Raw genomic sequence first — 19,910 nt, 5'->3', positions numbered from 1 at the left:
AATGAAGAATAGTGATGGGGTGGAAGCTGCTCAATAGCTTCCAAAGAAATTCTAATCTTTGGTATAGAAATAGAAGTATTTGCATTGAGATCAGAAGTTTTCTGAGCTGCTCAGAGCCCTGAAACTCAGAGAGGTGTCCCATATACATTCCCAGCAGCTGAGGAACTGATGTGATGTCACGCTACCTCCCATACCTGCTAGCAGAGCAACACAGAAATAGCTGTTCTCGCAGTTCATTTCTTAGGTAAAGAGTGAAAAAGAAACTCGGCTTTCTAGACCTTGTTCCAGGGCTGTGAATCTAGGAGTGATTAGATGCATCATGTGTCCCTTATGGGAATGTCAGTCATGGGGAGAGATGGAGATAATCAAACACATGTGTAAATTGGATTGTTACAGATAGTGAACATTTTTATGAATAAAACCAAGCACAGTGATGTAATGGAGAAGGATGGGGGTACCTGGGGAGTTGTTTTGTTGGGGTCCCTGAAGGAAAGCCTTCCTGAGAAAGGGGTGGCACCAACACCACCCACCCTGCTGAAGCCCTTTGTCATGGTGGGTCACCTTGTCCTTCATGTCTGGTGAATCTGAAGTACCCAGGGCTGAGCCTGACACCAGAGAGGCTCCTGAGCATGTGCTAGATGTCATGACAGAAAGTGTGTGACAATAAAAGGCCTTATTTAAAAATGACAGGTCAGTGGAAGAGAAATCAACAGTAATGACACAGTCTGCTAAAGGTCACCAGGCCTGCTTTGCCAAAGGAGATCCCTTCATAAAGACTGCTACAGGATGTCATTTTAACTTCAGAACTCTCTGAGACATATGCCAGGAATCAGGGATGACTCTTGATGAATTAGGATCCTGTGGTCACCCAGGTAGTAAATGGTCTCTTCCTAATGAGCAGCAGATGACCCACACATGTTGCGTTGTCAGTGACGAGTGTGGTACTTCTGTGAGGTGCTGGTGCTCATGTCACTGACACCGCAGCCTGGACTGGCTCCCAAGTGAGTGCTTTTGTATCCTTGCAGTGGTCCAGGGGGAAAGAAAATGCAGATCACATTAACATTTACAGACGGGGAAAGAGACTTCGAGAAATTCTATCTTGATGAACATCATCAGCTACAACAAGTAGAAAACTGGTGCTTTTAATCTAGGGTCAAGCGCTTGGAGTCTTTACTCTCATGGATTTTCATTTAGCCAAATATTTTTTCAAAGATTCATACCTGGTTGCTTTACTTTTTAAAATAATTATATTGGTTTCCTTTTTTCCAAAATATGAGCTTTTTATTGTATAAGATTTAGAAAATACACAAAAGAACAAAACAGGAAAGAGCTCAATGTATGAATAATTTAATTTTTTTCTATAAATTTACCAAGATGATATGTTTTTATTTTCTTTTTTTTTTTGTTTTTTTTATTTTCAATAAAGTGTAAAGAAAGATTCAGATTAAATCTATTTTTAGTTAAGTAATAATAATTCATACTTCAAATCAGAATGCCCATGATGTAGTTTCAAGCAAGATAGCATGAGGAATGTTTTCCCTATTATTTACTTTTTATGTTGATTAATCTTAATTTCACCAACTGCTGCATATTTTATCCAAAAAGAGATGTAGAGATTAGAATATGGACTGGATTTCTAGAAAAGATTGTCAGGTATCCCTGTGTGCTGTATTTCCTTAACTGTGTTCTCGGTCTACCTGTGTGTGCTGTGCCCCTGAGCAGTGTGCTACTCAGTAACACTGGAGCAACGGCAGCTCCTTAAGCAGCACTAGAGGTCCAGGCTCTCCTGGACCTCTAGTGCTGATATCCCTTATCTCATTTAAATATACCAAGAAAACTTGGTAGGTACTTTAATCATCTCACATTTACTGATGTATAAATAGGGGCCCAGGGAAGCTAACTAATTTTCCATAATCAAACAAGTGAAAGGGACAAAGCCAAGATTTCAACTCATGAGTATCATGCAGCATTCATGCCTTCTTTTAGAACTCAATAGTGAGCAAGAAGCAACCCTGTTTAGAAAGTCCTTTCCAACAGCAGCCAGGTGAAGGTGAAAAATGGGATAGAAAATAATGAGCACGATACACCTTGGATTTTAAACTATTTTTTCTTCTTTCAACAAATTAGAATAAGTGGTGCATCTGTAATAGAGGGGAATGTTAGAAAAATCTGTTTTACTCACAGTTCCCTACTAACCCAGTCCATCAGAGATATGAACTTACAACTTAATTCTGGACTGGAACTAATTTTATTTAGAAGTATCAGATGAAATAATTGTAGCAACCTGACCAACACTAAAATTTGTTGTGACTGCCTGTGTTATCACCTCGTGGTCTGTGAGTCTTATAGAGGAAGTGATGGCTACAGTCTTCTCCCAATGTTTTGTTATATATATATATATATATATACACACACACATATATACATACACACATACACAATGTTTTATTGTTTCATATGTTTCATCTTAGTTGTAAAGGGTTTCTTAGTGGAAAGAATGTATACATATGGTCACATATAGTCATATTTGTATGTGTGTGAAAAATGTGTGTGTGTGTGTGTGTGTATTATAGTTATACCTACCAGTGGGGTTCATTTTGATGTATTCATAAATGCATATAATTTGTATGATTTCAACCACCCAATGTTTCCCTTTTCTTACCCACACCTTCCCTGTTCTTCTTCCTCGACTCTATTCTTTTTCTTCTATTTATTTATTATTTTTAATTGGTGCATTATAATAGTATATAAAAGTGGAATTCATTGTGATATAGAGATGCATAACACAGAAATTTGCAGAATTCCAGATGTTTGGTGAAAAGCAAATGTTCCTGTTTACCAAGTAATGAAGCACCAATGGATTATGTAGAGCCATGAGCCTGACAGTATTCCACACCAGATTACTGAAAATAGTCTTTGCAAAAACTCAGAAAGGGAGATGCTATTATAAGGAGCCATGGATTTCAATACAAGTAAATTAAATGAAATAAGATTTAGCTACTTAATCTATCAACATGAATTGAAAAAGCCCTCTGACCTATTTTTGAAGATTTTTTTTTTAATACCATAAGGTCTACCCTGTCATAGGGTCCTTACCTTGCAGTGGTTTTTATTACATTCACTGAGCTGCTCATGTTGACCCTTATTTTCTCTCTGTGTGTTCAGGAGCACTTATCTCAGTGAATTGTGCATTGTTGGTAATCTATCAGTATTTGCTTAATAATCCAGTTAATGAATGTAAATATGTAGCAGGAGGGGCCAGATAATCCTAGCTGATACAAGATGGAATAGTTTGTAGAAACTAGGGGATAATTAAGTACTCAGATACAGATTCCAGAAGGCAGCAAATCAAAGATAAAAGAAAATAGTTGTTGGTAAAGTGAGCTGACATATAAATTCCTACACAAACAGTGTGGGTTTGTCAGCATCAGGTGAATTGTCAGCGATGGCATTTATCCCTTATATGCATTGAATGACTTCCTGTGTGGCTTACATTCACAGGTACCTCTCAGCATCTTTAGAGGAAAGTGAGTTAACATTTAGAATTTTTAAAAAAATATATCATCACTTAAGAAATGGCAACATTATACTATTTAATGATAAAGTACAATGTTTTCCCTGAGGCATTAGTGATTTAGCAACTCTTTAAGCCAAAGGAAGGAAGGTTTGATTGTTATGTTGGAATCCCTTTTGGTGATTCTAAATTATAAGTATAGCAAGACATTTTCACAGCAGCCTTCTTTATCTTAAAATTGAGTGGCATTTGGTGAGGCAGCTTTAGTACTTCTGACATGTCCCTTGCTGAGGAACCTTTAGTACCCAAAGGCAAGGCCACCAGGGAGCCTCTCCTATCCTGTTTCACCTGGGCCTCTGAGGAGCTCAACTCGCAGGACTGGGGTCTTCCTGACACCCGTGGCCATCCCTACACACTTGCCCAGGCCCTGGCCACCTACAGGGGGCCCTGGTAAGTGAGGTTCTCTGGGGCTTTGGTCTGGGAATGTGTATGTTGCAAACTCTGCCCAATGAGTCTGATGCGTAAGCCTGTTAGAAACCACCACATCATCACGGATGAGGGGCTTTCAGGTTTCTCAAGTCCTCTCCAACATTGCTATGATCTATTTTTTGGATTATAACTATTCATTCATTGATTTTGATGTTCAGATCCTTATTAACTAATGGTTTGAACATCTTTCATGTGTTCTTTATCCATTCATATGTCCTCTTTGGAGAAAAGTCTGTTCACATTCTTTCCATCTTTCTAAATTGGGTTATTTACTTTTCATTCTTGAATTGTGAGAATTCTTTATGGAGCTTGAATATAAGTCCCTGTTCAACACATGATTTACAAATTTATTTTCCCATTCTGTAGGGTTTTTTTCATTTATTTAATGTTCTTATTTGATGCAAAAAAGTTTTATATTTTGATTAAGTCCAAAGGATTAGTCTTTTATTGCCTGTGTGTGTGTGTGTGTGTGTGTGTGTGTGTATTTTCCTAATGAATCTAGATAGATTTCTACTACTGCAACCTGTACTAGAATTATGATGAGTACTACAAGATAGTAAATCTGAACACTTAGAATTGGCTCTGATTGAATTTTATATTATAAGCAGCATGCAAAGGCCTGAGATATAGTGAAAGATCAATGAATTCTTGTTGAACAGATTAATTCATCCCTTAATACTCTTCTTCAATAAGAACATTTAAAACTCGGGCTGGGGATGTGGCTCAAGCGGTAGCACTCTCGCCTGGCATGCGTGCGGCCCGGGTTCGATCCTCAGCACCACATATCAACAAAGATGTTGTGTCCGCCAAGAACTAAAAAATAAATATTAAAAATTCTCTCTCTCTCTCTCTCTCTCTCTCTCTCTCTCTCTCTCTCTCTCTCTCTCTCTCTCCTCTCTCACTCTTAAAAAAAAAAAAAAAAAACTACCCAGAACAAAATCCTGAATAATTCAAGAAATAACAGTTTTTGCTCTTTGAATAATTAATTCTGGAGACTTCTTGTTTATCAAAACTGCTGATATACACTCCTTAAATTGAAATTTTAATTCTGCAAGCATGCATAAAAATATATTTCAACCATAACATCAGGAAAAGTGAGTTTCTGATTTTGCCTTGGAAACACCAGGATAAGTGATAAGAGATGCTTCATTTTTTTAATTAAATATTTATTTTTTTGTAGTTGTAGTTGGACACAACAACTTTATTTTATTTATTATTTTTATGTGGTGCTGAGAATCGAACCCAGGGCCTCGAACCTGTGAGAAGAGTGCTCCACCGCTGATCCACAACCCCAGCACCCTTGTTTTTTTTTTCTTTTTTAAAAATGTGTTTGCTGGGGCTGTGGATGTGGCTCAAGTGGTAGCGTGCTCGCCTGGCATGTATGTGGCCCGGGTTCGATCCTCGGCACCACATACAGACAAGGATGTTGTGTCCGCCGAAAACTAAAAAATAAATATTAAAATTCTCTCTCTCTCTCTCTCAAAAAAAAAATTAAGAAAATGTGTTTGCTGCCAGGTGCAGTGGCACATGACCATAATCTCATGGCTCATAGGGATTGTAAGTTCAAAGTCAGTGAGGCCCTAACCAACTTAGTGAGACCCTGTCTCTATAAAAAGGAGAAACTGCTGGGAATATCGTTTGGTGGTTAAGTTCCCTTGCGTTCAATCCCCAATCCAAAAAAAAAAAATCATCCATTAATGTCATCCTACTGATAGTGAGGTAGGCACAAGAACATATTGAGAAAGAGTAAGAACGTATTGGACCAAAAGTCAACCATGTTACTTCAAAGTAGTCAATAAACATTTTAAACTAATCTGGTCTTTTCCATGACTCTGAGTCTAACTTCATGTTTTGCATAAGCACAAAGGTGTTGTATCTGATTCTGCACCATTTTTTATTTCTATCAGGAGAGTACACTTTCTTAGCCATTGAAAGATTTCTTCAAAGTGAAATATTTTAAAAAATGTATATGATTTTTGTCATACAGTTTTTCCACTAAAAATTTTAGTTCAGAGGCTTCAGCAATGAGAATTAGGTTAAAAAACAGCATCCCATGTGAAAACACCTTTTAAAAAAATAATAAATTTCTTTATTGTTTGTTTCTTTACTTTTGACATTTAGTTTTTTTCCTCCTGCTAGTTTTCTCTTCACCCAGGGTTTATTCTTAGGATTTTCATTACTTGAGATGGTTTTACCAGTTGGCGGTTTACTCCAGCTCTTCTCTGCTGCTCTTTATTTGTGTGTGTATAACAATAAAATGTATAGTGCAGTGGGCCAATCAGCTTTTAAATCCTCCAGGAGGCATACAGCAAGTGCTGACTCTATGGTAGGCAGTACACTAGAAGCAAATCTAAATTTTCCTTGTTTGAAACTTCTAAGAGAAGCCTTCTAAGTTTGCTGAAATAGAATTTCTGAAGGTAATTAATGCACAGAACACTGTAAAAAGTTTTTATTCTGTCACATGAGTTAAAGATTTTCTCAGAAGACATTTTACCTTTTAGATCCTATAAAAGTGGTATTCATTAATTTTTATGGATGAACATGTGTATGCATTTTCACGTAAATGAAATCTGTTATAGTTTGAGATTTAAAAAAGACCAAAAACTCTACAATGAGATTTTAAAGTTTGACATAGCAGTTTAAAAGTATAAGGGAATAGAAGCGATTCTATTAGTCATGTTTTAGTTGCTGTGACCAAAATACCTGACATAAACAACTTAAGGGAGGAAGGTTTCTATTCTGGCTCATGGTTTCAGAGCTCTCAGATCCGAGGACAGAACTTCCCCACCTCTTCATCATTTTCTACTCTTTAGAAAGACACTTAACACAGCCTCTGATTTGTTCTTCTTGGGTCAGATATTCCCACTGGATGCTAAACTTCGCACTGTGTGGGTTGGGCTCCATGTGCCCTGTATTGAGTTAGCAGATAGGAGAGGTGATGTGGGATGTGGGAAGTGGGAAGTTGGAAGGGGAGGTTCAGGGCGAGGAAACTTAACTCACAGGCACACCACTGAGGGTGTAGATAAACTGTCCCCCCCCTTGTTGTGACTCTTAATTTAGAGCAGTAATTCACTAACTAAAACACAAAAATTACATAAGATGTCCAGTTAATGAATGCATCACTGTGGCCTGTGTACATGTTAGCCATTGCCTCCATAATATTGTGTAATAAAGAGCCACAATGTCTCAAAGTCCCTCAAGGGAACACATGCATTGAGGTATCACAATCAGGAAGCTCTAGGCTCAGGTGTAACTGGGAAGCTCTGATTTGGGTTGCAAATCTTTCAGCTGGGATTCCTGAACTAAAAATCCATGGTCCTCTTTCTGGAACTTTTATTTTTTTAATGATCATGACAGAGGTATACAGCAAACACATTTCAGGCCTCTACGTTGTCATATTTCTAAATCCAAAGCATGTGTCTTGGGTGAGTTCCAAGTCATGAGACAGGGAGGACCCTCCACCTTTAGTGGGAGGCACCCTGCAGGTGCTCCAAGGGAGGGGGCAGACCAGGGCCAATAATCCAATCTATCTCAGCCTGTAGCTCCAGTACAAGTCAAGCAACTCTTCTGTTTTCAGCAGTCTTAATAGAGCTTTCTCTATTTCATCATCTCCAGTATCTATTAAGTGAGGAAAAAAAGTGAAGAAAACATTGATGAACTGAAACTACATAGTCAATAACCTCTATCCTTTCCATCTGTCCATCTCGAATATTCTAACAGATGGAAAGACTGCTATCATGGCCTTTTGGATTGGACTATAGAAGGAACAAAGAAGGAAGTAAAGCAAAGCATGTGGGAAAAAACTCACATTCAAGTTTTATTTTTAACCAGGTTTTTCCTACTTTTTTCAATTTTCTAATTTTATTAGCTTTTAAAATTATTTCCATTTTATATTTTTTGGTAAGTTTCCCAATATTTAACTAAATTAAATATATTTTAAATTTTCCTCTGATTTGATCAGTGTGGATACAATTACCCCCCTCCCTCCTTTTTTATTGTAAACATGAGATGGAAAATTAATCTCATTTGCAAATTTTCTGTCATGCTGCTCTGATCATATCATTTCCTTGCTCCTAGACTTTCATTGGTTCTTTATTGCTTATTGAATTAAGTCCAACTACCTAGCTTGTTAGGAATCTTGTATAAATTAAATGTAATATGAGATGTGATCTATTTTGTGGTTCAAGAGGGACCATCAGGTCTAGCAGCAATTATGATTTTATTGAGACTTGAATATACAATTTTTTTATGAGACATAATCATATAATTCTAAGATTTATAATCAGGAGAAATAGTTAATACAGACAACAAATACTTTTTTGGTGTCAGCCAAAAAGTAATTTTGATCAAATTTGAAAAAATTCAGTAATTTGTCATTGCTAAAAACATGGATATAACTTTTCAGATTCATGTTGTATAAGGATAAGGATCCTTTCTTATATTTAATTGTTCTCTACTATTAATTTTGAAGTTATAAAACACTGGTCATATACTTTAGAATAATGATTTCTCCTGTCCTCTGTGTCAAAGCAAGACATTTGCTGAGTTTTGAAATTTTTCTTCTCTTTTTATATTTGCTTTCTTGGAATTGGTGCTGTTGATCTCCACAGCTTTTGTTGTTTTCATTGTTGTAGAGCTGAGTTATTTAAGGTTTTGATTTTTTTTCTGTTTTGATTGGGAATGGAAGGTGATTATGTTCAATCTCTTAAGTGCCTGAGCAACAGGTAAGTGAACCTCCAATTTATTTTGTATTACTCTGCTAGAGAGAGCTCCATCAACCTTGGTTGTGAGGGTATGGGTGGCATTGGTGCTTATAAACTCAGGTCACACTCGAGGTTGGTGTCACACTGCTTTCATTTCCTTGTCTCTCAAGGGTTTTTTCTTAGTATAGAGTCAATTGATTACTTCTCTGAGAATATGTATATATGGTACTTAGGGCAAATGGAGTTGGATTAATATTACATGTGTTCAGGTTGCAGTTTTATCTGGATATTTGTATATTGTATGAATGACTTACTATTGCTACCTTTCTGCATAAAATCTGAGAATGTCTTTATTTCATCTTCATTCCTGAAGGACTTTCTTTTTCTGGAAATAGGTTTGTGAATTGTCAGTCTTTTCTTTCAAGCCTTGATAAATGCACTGCCACTGTTTTCGAGACTTAATAGTTTCTAAGGAGAAACCCAACCCATTAAAGTTGTTGTTCTTTCATGTGTAATATGTTGTTTCTGTTGGGCTGCTTTTAATATTCTTTCTTTGCCGTCAGTTTCTAGAAGTTTATGTATGGTGTGCCTTATTATAGATTTCTTTGTGCTTACCATGTTTGGTGTTTCCTCAGCTTCTGGAATCTGTTGATTTTATCAGATTGTTTTTCTGTGAATTTTTCTTTTGTCAGATTTGGGAAAGGTTGAGCCTTTATTTCTTGAATTCATCACCCTCTCTTCTTTCCTTACTGAATTCATTGACCAGACTATTAGATCTTTTAATGTTGTCTCACAGGATCGAGAGATTTCTTTTTTTCTCTGTTGTTCAGTTTGGATAATTTCTATTGTTCTCTTTTTTATTTTTCTATTTTTTCTTGGTGGGTTATTTTTTTTTGTCTTTTGGAACTGGGGCTCAAACCCAGGGCTAAGTGAATGTGATGCAGACACTTTGCCACTGAGCTAGATTCAGCCCTGTATTAATCTCTTTTTTAGTTCATTGTTTCTTCTATTACCTACATTTTGCTCTTGAGCACTTCTAATGAGTTTTTAATTTAGATTATTGAATTTTTCAATTCTAAATTTCTATTTTTTTATATTTGTGTTTCTTTGATGAGATATTTTATTTTCTCATTTGTTTCAAGGGTGTTTGAAGGATCCTTGAAGAACTTTTTATACCTTTTGTCTTTGTACTTTAAAAGTCTTGTCATATCTTTCCAAAATCTTTGTCTCTCATATTGGCATCTACTGTGTGTTTCTTCTGAGTTGAGATTTTCCTTATTCTTGGTAAACATTATTTTAAGTTGATTGTGGGATCTTTTCAGTATTAGTTTTATTATCAAAGTCTAGTTTGTGTTTAAATCTTGTTACTCGTTACTACCTAAGTGAGACAGTGGTTAGGACTCTGTACCTATTCCTACCCCACTGTGCCAGTGTCTGCACACAGTTGGGGAAGGACCACTGTTTTCTCTTATGGTTTTTGGCTCTTGTCACACAGATTGTGTTTATTGGGTTTGTCCTCTCTTTGCCTTTGTATAGAGAAAGCAGTCTCATCTTGTAATTGTTGTTTCTGTTTATTTTTTGGATTGTTTCAGGATGGAGTACCACTTCATTGACATTCTGAGCTGTAAGCTGCTTTGCCAGTCTGGGATATATAGGCAGCAAAGAAAGCAAAGCCAGCTACTCACTGCCAGTTCTTTTCTGGAGTCCTGAGGTCTTCATATAGTCCTACTTCATTTCCACTTTTTAGAGCTTCCTGATGTCCAATTCATCCATTTTCTCTAGAGTTTTTAAATGTAATAAGCAAGAATAAGATGAAATGAGCCAACTCCATCTGCTCTTGCCATGCAGACTAATTGTAAGGTAGTCAAATTAGTCAACTCCTTTATGGTTTGTACCTTTTTTTGTTTTACTATGTTTTCTTGGAATTCCTAGTGCATACCAAGTTTATGAACTCCTGTATTTTTCTTCTGATAGATTTAAAGTTTGTTTTCTACATTTAAATCTTAAATCATTCCTAAATTTTTTTGTTGAGATGAGGAAGCAAAATTCTGCAAAGTTTTGGGAACCTAGTAGGTAGAACAATAAGGATGGCAAAATAAACATAGAACCCCAATATTTTAATATGTTTCAAACTAAAAACTAGGAATTAAAATATTTATCAATTTGATGTTTTATAATTTGTTGTTATAAAATTTATTTTAATGTTTTTTTTTAATCAAGTGACCTGTATTTTCATACATAGCAGATTAGAAACCAGCTTGTCCTCTTGTCCAAGTCTCTTTATGTTACAGATTTTGTCACTAAAGCTGCCATATTTCTGTATTGATTATACTTTGCTCTCGAGTATATTGCATTGTTTTATAGCTTACTTACATCTTTAACCCCTTCATCTCTTATCCAGTATTCTTTTTTGTTTTGAAGAATTATAAAGAAAAGAAATTTAAAATGCTTGTGAAAGTGTGGAATAAAAAACTAAGACATGAGAAAAATAATTTGTAGTGTATCTTTCTATCAGTACAGAAAAATACATTTTAACTTATAGATTTTGTGAAAGTCTCAGCCTCTTCCATCATAACTTAAGTTCATCCAAGATAAAACCATTATCTTGCTCAGTACGATTTTATATGCCTCTTTCATAAATCAGTTATGGATGATTTTTTTGAAAGTTTATAGTTCACCAAGGTGCTTAAGTGTAAATATAATTTTTAGGGTTAAATCTTTTTTTTTTTGCCATGCTGGGGATAGAACCCAGGTTTTCCCACACACTAGGCAAGTCTTATGACACTTGACTCCATCCCCAGTCTAGTGTAGATAGAGTTTTTAAAAACCAGTTGAAAAACCCAAAGTTTTTCACTAGGCACTGCTATCTAAGCTAGAGAAAGAGTAAGAATAAAGGCCAAGTTGGGTAGGAGAAGGGTATTACTGTAATACAGCTGATAAATCGAAAGAAAATAGAAAAATTGTAATCTTTAGGTATAATTAAGGACAAAAAGTGGGCTCTAACAAAAGAGGTGAAAGATCTATACAATGAAAACTACAGAACCCTGAAGAAAGAAATAGAAGAAGACCTTAGAAGATGGAAGGATTTACCTTGCTCATGGATTGGTAGAATTAATAGTATTAAGATGGCCATATTATCAAAAGCAATTTACAGATTCAATGCAACTCCCATCAAAATCCCAATGACATTCCTTGCAGAAATAGAAAAATCAATCATGAAATTCATCTGGAAAAATAAGAGACCCAGAATAGCTAAAGTAATTCTAAGCAGGAAGAGTGAAATTGGTGGTATCGCGATTCCAGATTTTAAACTATACTATAGAGCAATAGTAACAAAAACAGCATGGTACTGGTACCAAAATAGGCAGGTGGACCAATGATACAGAATAGAGGACACAGAGACCAATCCACAAAATTACAACTATCTTATATTTGACAAAGGTGCTAAAACAATGCAATGAAGAAAGGATAACATTTTCAACAAATGGTGCTTCGAGAACTGGAAATCCATATGCAACAAAATGAAATTGAATCCCTCTCTCTCACCATGCACAAAAGTGAACTCAAATGGATCAAGGAGCTATGAATCAGACCAGAGACACTGTGTCTAATAGAAGATAAAGTTGGCCCTAATCTTCATCACATGGGGGCAGGCCCCAAATTTCTTAATAAGACTCCTATAGCACAAGAGTTAAAACCAAGAATCAACAAATGGGATGAATTCAAACTAAAAAGTTTTTTCTCATCAAGAGAAATAATATGTGAGGTGAATAGGGAGCCTACATCCTGGGAACAAATTTTTACTCCTCAAACATCAGATAGAGCTCTAATCTCTAGAATATACAAAGAACTTAAAAAGTTAAACAACAAAGAAGCAAATAACCCAATCAACAAATGGGCCAAGGACTTGAACAGAAACTTCTCAGAAGAGGATATACAATCAATCAACAAATACATGAAAAAATGCTCACCATCTCTAGCAATCAGAGAAATACAAATTAAAACTACTTTAAGATACCATCTCACTCCAATAAAAATGGCAGCCATTATGAAGTCAAACAACAATAAGTGCTGGCGAGGATGCAGGGGGGGGGAGGTACACTCATACATTGCTAGTGGGACTGCAAATTGGTGCAGCCAATTTGGAAAGCAGTATGGAGATTCCTTGGAAAGCTGGGAATGGAACCACCATTTGACCAAGCTATTGCCCTTCTTGGACTATACCCAAAAGACCTTAAAAGAGCATACTACAGGGACACAGCCACATCAATGTTTATAGCAGCACAATTCATAATAGCTAGAATGTGGAACCAACCTAGATGCCCTTCAATAGATGAATGGATTAAAAAATGGGGCATTTATACATAATGGAATATTACTCGGCACTAAAAAATAACAAGACCATGGCATTTGCAGGTAAATGGATGGCATTAGAGCAGATTATGTTAAGTGAAGTTAGACAATCCCTAAAAAACAAATGCCAAATGTCTTCTCTGATATAAGGCGGGTGACTCAAAATGGGACAGGGAGGAAGAGCATGAGAAGAAGGCTACCATTAAATAGGGAAGAGAGGTGGGAGGGAAAAAGAGGGTAAAGGGGAGTTGCATGAAAGATGGAAGGAGAACCTCATTATTATACAGAATACATATATGATGTTGTAATGACAAAAAGAAAAAAAAAGTGTGTCACATTACATTAGAAAGAGAGAAAGGATGTGAGAGGAGGGGAGGAGTAATGAGGATAGGAAGGACAGCAGAATAGTATAGACAATATGATTGATGTATGTACATTGCATGTATGTATTATATGTCAAAATACATTCTGCTATCATGTATGACTAAAAATAAATAAATAAATAAATAAATAATTCTCTCTCTCTCTCTCTCTCTCTCTCTCTCTCTCTCTCTCTCTCTTTAAAAAAAGATAAGAAACATTAGTTTGGCAAACTTGAAATATAGGAGACTTTAAGCAGAAACGGGGATGTTTGTGCTGTTGTTTCTGGTAGTATAGATGGGGATTGATGACACTACCTGGAGTCTGTACAGCTACATTAGCCTGGGGTTTCAATCTCCCTGCTCACGCTGTTATTATTAAGGTAGGAGCTTACCTTCTTTTGATACAGATTTGTGTGAGTGTTAAAACAAACCTGTGGATTGATTTATTTAGAAAAAATATTGTGATTTGGCTGTTTCTTTGAATGTTAATTTATATAAGAGAAAAAATATTTTCTCCAATAAAATTCAGTTTATATTGTAAAAATGTAACTATCACAGATGATGAAGGGATTAGTTAAAGTACACTTTTGAGATCTTACTGTATTTGCCCAATTTCAGTATTCAGCTCTTCAGGATTATATTTATGTATATTTATGTAAATTTTTATTAACTTTTCCTTATCTAGGGAACACAAATATATGCTGCAAAAGAGGCTCCTTTATTGACCTTGGAATTTTAGATGTCATGCAGATATTTGGCCAAGCTGGACAACCACAATTTGACAAATATGGGGAAGGAGTCATTATAACAACACATGATAAACTCAGCCATTACCTCACTCTGCTCACTGAAAAAAAACCCAATTGAGAGTCAGTTTCTGGAAAGTCTTGCAGATAACCTAAATGCAGAGGTAAGATCTGATCAGTCAAAAGTTGGGATAGAATTGTCAGCTTTAAGAATAATGATAAAGGTTGAGTTGATTTTTGCTTTGTAGTATTTAGGAATACAGATTATGCTATATAGTCATAAGACAAAAGAGGCTGGGGTGGTGGGGGGCAATATTGTTGATTAACTCACAGCAGTATAAATGTAGACAACTATACTGACAGGAACTCATTGTTAAATGACCACACTTGCAATCTATGAGGTTTTGCTATAGATCAGAAATACAATCCAAAGTTTACAAATCAGGGAAACAGAAATAGCAATAACTGATATGTTTAGTGCTTAATTGATGATTAATATTTGTATGAAGTTTTCCTAAGGTTTATGAAGATTTCTTGTCTTTATTAGGTCATTTGATTATCTTTGTTATGTAAAATGTGATTGCCTAAATTGAGCAAGAGTATAATGTTTTATTTCAAATGTGTGTGTGTGTGTGTAGGCATGTGGGAGTGTGTGGGGGGAGACTTTAATAATAGGATTTAAATAATGGACCTGGAAAGCATAGGTAACATCTCAACTGGTAAAGAAAATAACATTTTTACAATTTAGAGTATATATATATCAAACTTTCAAATGAATGTTCAAAATTAAGTGCAATGTTTTCATGACATTTTTAATGACTGCACAAGTATTCAACGCTTTCCTACCTCAGTATCCTTTTTTTTAAAGTTAACTCAAATAATTTAGGTAATTTAGCTAAGATGTAAATATTGAATAAATGAATGAAATATTCACAATCATATTTACAATCAAATATTACTTATTGTGTGAAGTCTATCTGGTGTACTTCTTAAACAGCCTATAAAAATTCTATTCGGGTTATTTACAAGACTCTTTATAGAGAATGAAAGACACACTCTACATTATGTAGTTCTTCTGTTAAGAAGCATATAGTCCAAAAGGAGAAAAAAAGACATGGAAAGAAAATGACAACTTTCATAGAAGTACTTGGTAGAAGGAGAAAATATGTTTGACCTGGGGCTATCAAAAAAGGCTTTTTTCATGATGATAATAAACTTAGTCTGAGTTCAGAGGATACATAAGTTTTGGAAGATAAGTTTGAAAGTAAAAAAAAAAAGCATGAAGAGCACTGGTTTACCTGAACAAAATTACAGGACAACAAAAAAAGATTAGAAAATAAAATTTGACTCCAAAGAAAATATTATCATAGCTCAATTTTGGTCCCCATTGCCTATCCTGATTACATGGTGTAAGTATCCCATTATAAACACTCTTGTTTGGCCCAAGAGTGTTTATAATGGGATAAAATCTATTACTGTAAAGTGATGGTAATAGTAGCATAGGCTTGAGACTGCCTGGTGCTTCATGTACATTCTCTTATTCTGTCAGAGCTGCTAAGTAGATATTATACTCAGAGAGACATGTAACTGCCTAAGGTCACTAAGTTATAATTTTTAGAAATAATATTCAAACTGTGGTCTATTTAGCTCTAACCAAGATCTTTTCATTGTTGCTTAAGACTTCTGTAATCTTATTAAAAATGTAATAACTTAAAAAAATACATTACCCTACATTAAGATTGTCCCTTCTTTTCTTCTAAAACCTGAACTAAACATTTTCCAAAATGGTAGCCATAATTTCTTTTAACATTTACAGTAAAAAAGAAAAAATAATCCTGTTTTTCTAAAATTTAGCTTAAAGAGCATGTCAAGGAATACTAAATCTTAGCACACCTAGAATTGGTTCTTGTTAGTTTTTGTAAGTGGTAGTCACAATGTGTTGATGTTATTATGCAGAAGACACAAAGTAAGTAAAACAATGCTCTTGTCCTCAGGGAACTCTTTCCTGGGAACAAAAAAGTAGAACCAGTGAAACTGTGTGATCTAGCCCTGCGTATAAAAATAGCCCTTAAGTTCATCTCATATTAATTAAAGTACTTGCTAGAAATGTCATTTTCAGAAATGTCAACACACTCTGAGCACAATTCCATTTAGTGATATAAAGGGCATTTAAATAATGAAACATATAGATTGAAAATTTTTAGTTACTATAATGAAGAATAGCCATTGCTAAACTTGCTCATATCTTAGTTTAATGGAAGAGCTCCCTGTTACAGTAAATTTTCCTGTTAATGAAACAAACTCCTTTAAATTATAGTTGAATGTGAAATTAAACTTAGTCATCTGTACACATCAAGTGTGAAATTGGTTTATAACATAAATCTGTGCTGCATTCTTAAGATAATGGATTTGTAAGTCCTTAGACTGCAAAAAAATCTTCACAAGACTCTAAAATATCACTAATCAACATAAAGATTATGTTAGGATAGTAATGTTGCCTTTATTAATATATTTGATTTCATGAATATCAATTTTGACCATGAATTTAGAAAAATTGGAGAAAATATTTTATGAAGTATAATTTAATGCAAACATTTTATGAGACATCTTTGCTGATTGATGCCTAATGGGGATGACTCCATAATGCTAAAGTTGAGAAGTAATAAATCCCTTTCCTATAAAGAACCACTTAATTTTGCACTGTGAGAAACACTGATATATGTATTTCAGGCTAATTAAAATGTATTCATGTTGCTCAGTGTATACTCTGTTCTAATCCCTATATTCCATACTTTATAACTTTGTTAATTATTCTATATCCTAACATATACATTCTTTGTGTACACAGAGTTCTTGTCTCTTCAGGATGTTGTACATATACTGGCTCTTGAGTTAAAACCTCCACAGTCTGATTACCCTTCCCACTTCTGATTCTCATTACTCCTCAACATAGGCCTTCTGCCCTAGGAAGCTATTACTCTACTCACTTCACTTAGAAAGGCCCAATTTTCTTTTTTATGAAATATAGATGCTCTCATTGTGAAAATTCAATAAGTGCCTGTTCCAAGTTGGTAAGCAATATAGTATCACTATTTTCTGATGATCCCTTCATATGTAGCCCTACTTAAGCAGATTATATATATATAATTAATTAAAAATTATACTCATGATTATATTTGCTTATTTAGTTTCTAAAAACTATATAAAGTTGATAGAAACCATATGAATGGTTTTAACTAGTTTTTTTTAAAAACACATATAGTAAAAATAAATAAGATAACCTTAAAGACTAAAGTTTAAATAGATAAATATTAAGTGACACTTGAGTCTGACTTCTGAATTACCATTGGAGTTGATTTTATTATTGTTAAGGAAGAATTAATTTTATTACACTATACTCTAATGTCACTTTTACATGTTATATTTTTGAGTATCCAGTATTTGCTAGACTCTGTGGATGTTGGGCTTCTATTTGTCATCTTAATTACTTATACATGTCTCACCTCCATGACTAGAGAAGTGAGGTCAGGGACCATACTATTTGTTACCATATCCATTGTACCTTAAATTATACACAGGGTTTTCAGTGATTTGTTATGATTATGGAGATAAATGAATAAATTTCAAAAAGAGGGAGTATGGAAAAAATACTTGTTTTATGAAAGGCTCCTTTTTCAGATAGCCACTAGGCGACATCAAATATTTTTTTTTTAAAGAGAGAGTGAGAGAGGAGAGAGAGAGAGAGAGAGAGAGAGAGAGAGAGAGAGAGAGAGAGAGAAAGAATTTTTTTTTAAATATTTATTTTTAGTTCTCGGCGGACACAACATCTTTGTTGGTATGTGGTGCTGAGGATCGAACCGGGGCTGCAAGCATTCCAGGAGAGCGCACTACCGCTTGAGCCACATCCCCAGCCCGACATCAAATATTTTCAAGAAAATTTTTATTTTTGTCACTAGGTGGCATTCAAGGATTAGTCTCAAAATAAGGTGTACCTTTACATTTATTTTTTCTGGATAATCTCTTCCCTTTTAATGAATTTTTAGAAGATTTCCATTACATGATCTAATTTTTGATACCTACTTTTTCTTCTACTCTTATAACTAATAGCAATAGGTAATTATTGATGTTTATTTGATAAGTCTGATTTTTAAATTGTCCTTTATAAAATTTTTGTCTCTTGAGATTTGTATAGTATTTTAAAAGAGCATCATAAGGTCAAAACTGAATGAATATAGGTTGTTATTTTAAAGTAATAACATAAAGCAATAAGAGAATATAGGTCACTATAAAGGAATATATGGGTTATATGACAATACATTTTTTACTTGCAAATAATAAAATCAGAAATAGGTGAGAATCTCAGCTATTTATCCGTATCATCAAGGCTGGGGAGGCTGAGACAGGAGGACTGCGGGTTCCAAGCCAGCCTCAGCAAAAGCAAGGCACTGAGCAACTTAGTGAGACCCTGTATCTAAATAAAATTACAAAATAGGGTTGAGTATGTAGGTCAGAGGTCAAGTGCCCCGAGTTCAAGCCCTGGTACCAAAAAAAAAAAAAAAAAGGGGGGGGAGGCGAGAAAAGTAGCGAGAGACGCGCCGGGCTGGAGACACCAGCAGCGGCCACCACAGCCGAGCCAAGCCAGACTCGGGCGGGCTCGGCGGCGACAGCGAGACCAGGCGAGCGCTGGCGGCCTAGAGTGGCCTCTGATGCGGCGCAGCGTGAAGAGGCGCTGGCGCCGGCCCCTGGCTGCGGCTGCCCAGGGCGGCAGCTTTAGAGCGGGAGGAGAAGGTGGTGTGCTCCCGTAGAAACTGTCGCTGGCCGACAGTACCAAGGCGCTGGGCGATGCCTTCAAGCTGTTCATGCCCCGCAGCACGGAGTTCATGAGCTCGGATGCGGAGCTCTGGAGCTTCCTCTGCAGCCTCAAGCACCAGTTCTCCCCGCACATCCTGCGCAGCAAGGACGTCCACGGCTACGCCTCCTGCCGAGCCCTGGTGCCTGACCCCCGGAACCCCTACCGCCCGCGGCCTGACGCGCCGGCCGGCCCCGCGCCCGGCCGCCAGGAGGAGGCGCCGGAGCCCGGGCGACCGCCGGGGGCAGGAGGTGGCCCTGGCTGCCCCCGCCGCCTCCACCGTCACCGCCACCGCTGCTGCCGCCGCCGGCGGCCCCGAGGAGTCCTGCCTGGAGAAGCTCTCGGCGCCCGAGCCCTGCTTCGGGGGCCGCACCCTGGAGGAGACCTGGAGGGCATCCACCCCGACGCTGACCACCTTCCCCACCATCCGCATAGGCGGCGACGTGTGGGGCGAGCGCAGCCTGGCGGCGGCGCGACGCAAGACGCGCCAAGTCCTGCGAGTGGACCTGGAACCCGTGGTGAGGCTCCGCCCCTTCCCGGTGCCCCGGGCTTGAGACGCCGCCCCGAGGGCGCCTCCTGCAGGTCCCCGGCCCAAGATGGAGTTTCTGCTTGGAGAAATGAACGAGTGTCAGTGGAGTGTTTACAGACTCCACCAGGACCGTCCCCTAGTGCACTTTACGCTCCCGAGGAAGTCCCGGGTGGCCTCCCTGCCCCGAGCCCCCGGGATGCGTCCCCGCGTCTGGAACTCCGGGACAGGTGTACCCTCTGCCGCCTCCCCACACCGCGTCTGCGAAGGAGGAGACTGCAGGACTCACAGGGGAGGTCCCTTTGCTTCCGAACCCCAGATTGAGAAGTCTCCAGGACTATAGGGGCAGATTGATTATCTCCCGTTCG

The 19,910-nt window shown here is 37.0% G+C and overlaps 1 pseudogene; it reads left to right on the top strand.

Annotated features, from left to right (window-relative positions):
- The first annotated feature begins 18,772 nt into the window (after positions 1-18,772).
- On the top strand, positions 18,773-19,702 carry LOC144370374 (coiled-coil domain-containing protein 71L-like; annotated as a pseudogene).
- The last annotated feature ends 208 nt before the right edge of the window (positions 19,703-19,910 follow it).

Source organism: Ictidomys tridecemlineatus, chromosome 14 (assembly GCF_052094955.1).
Source record: "Ictidomys tridecemlineatus isolate mIctTri1 chromosome 14, mIctTri1.hap1, whole genome shotgun sequence".
NCBI lineage: Eukaryota > Metazoa > Chordata > Mammalia > Rodentia > Sciuridae > Ictidomys > Ictidomys tridecemlineatus.
This window is presented reverse-complemented; position numbering and strand designations above follow the sequence as displayed.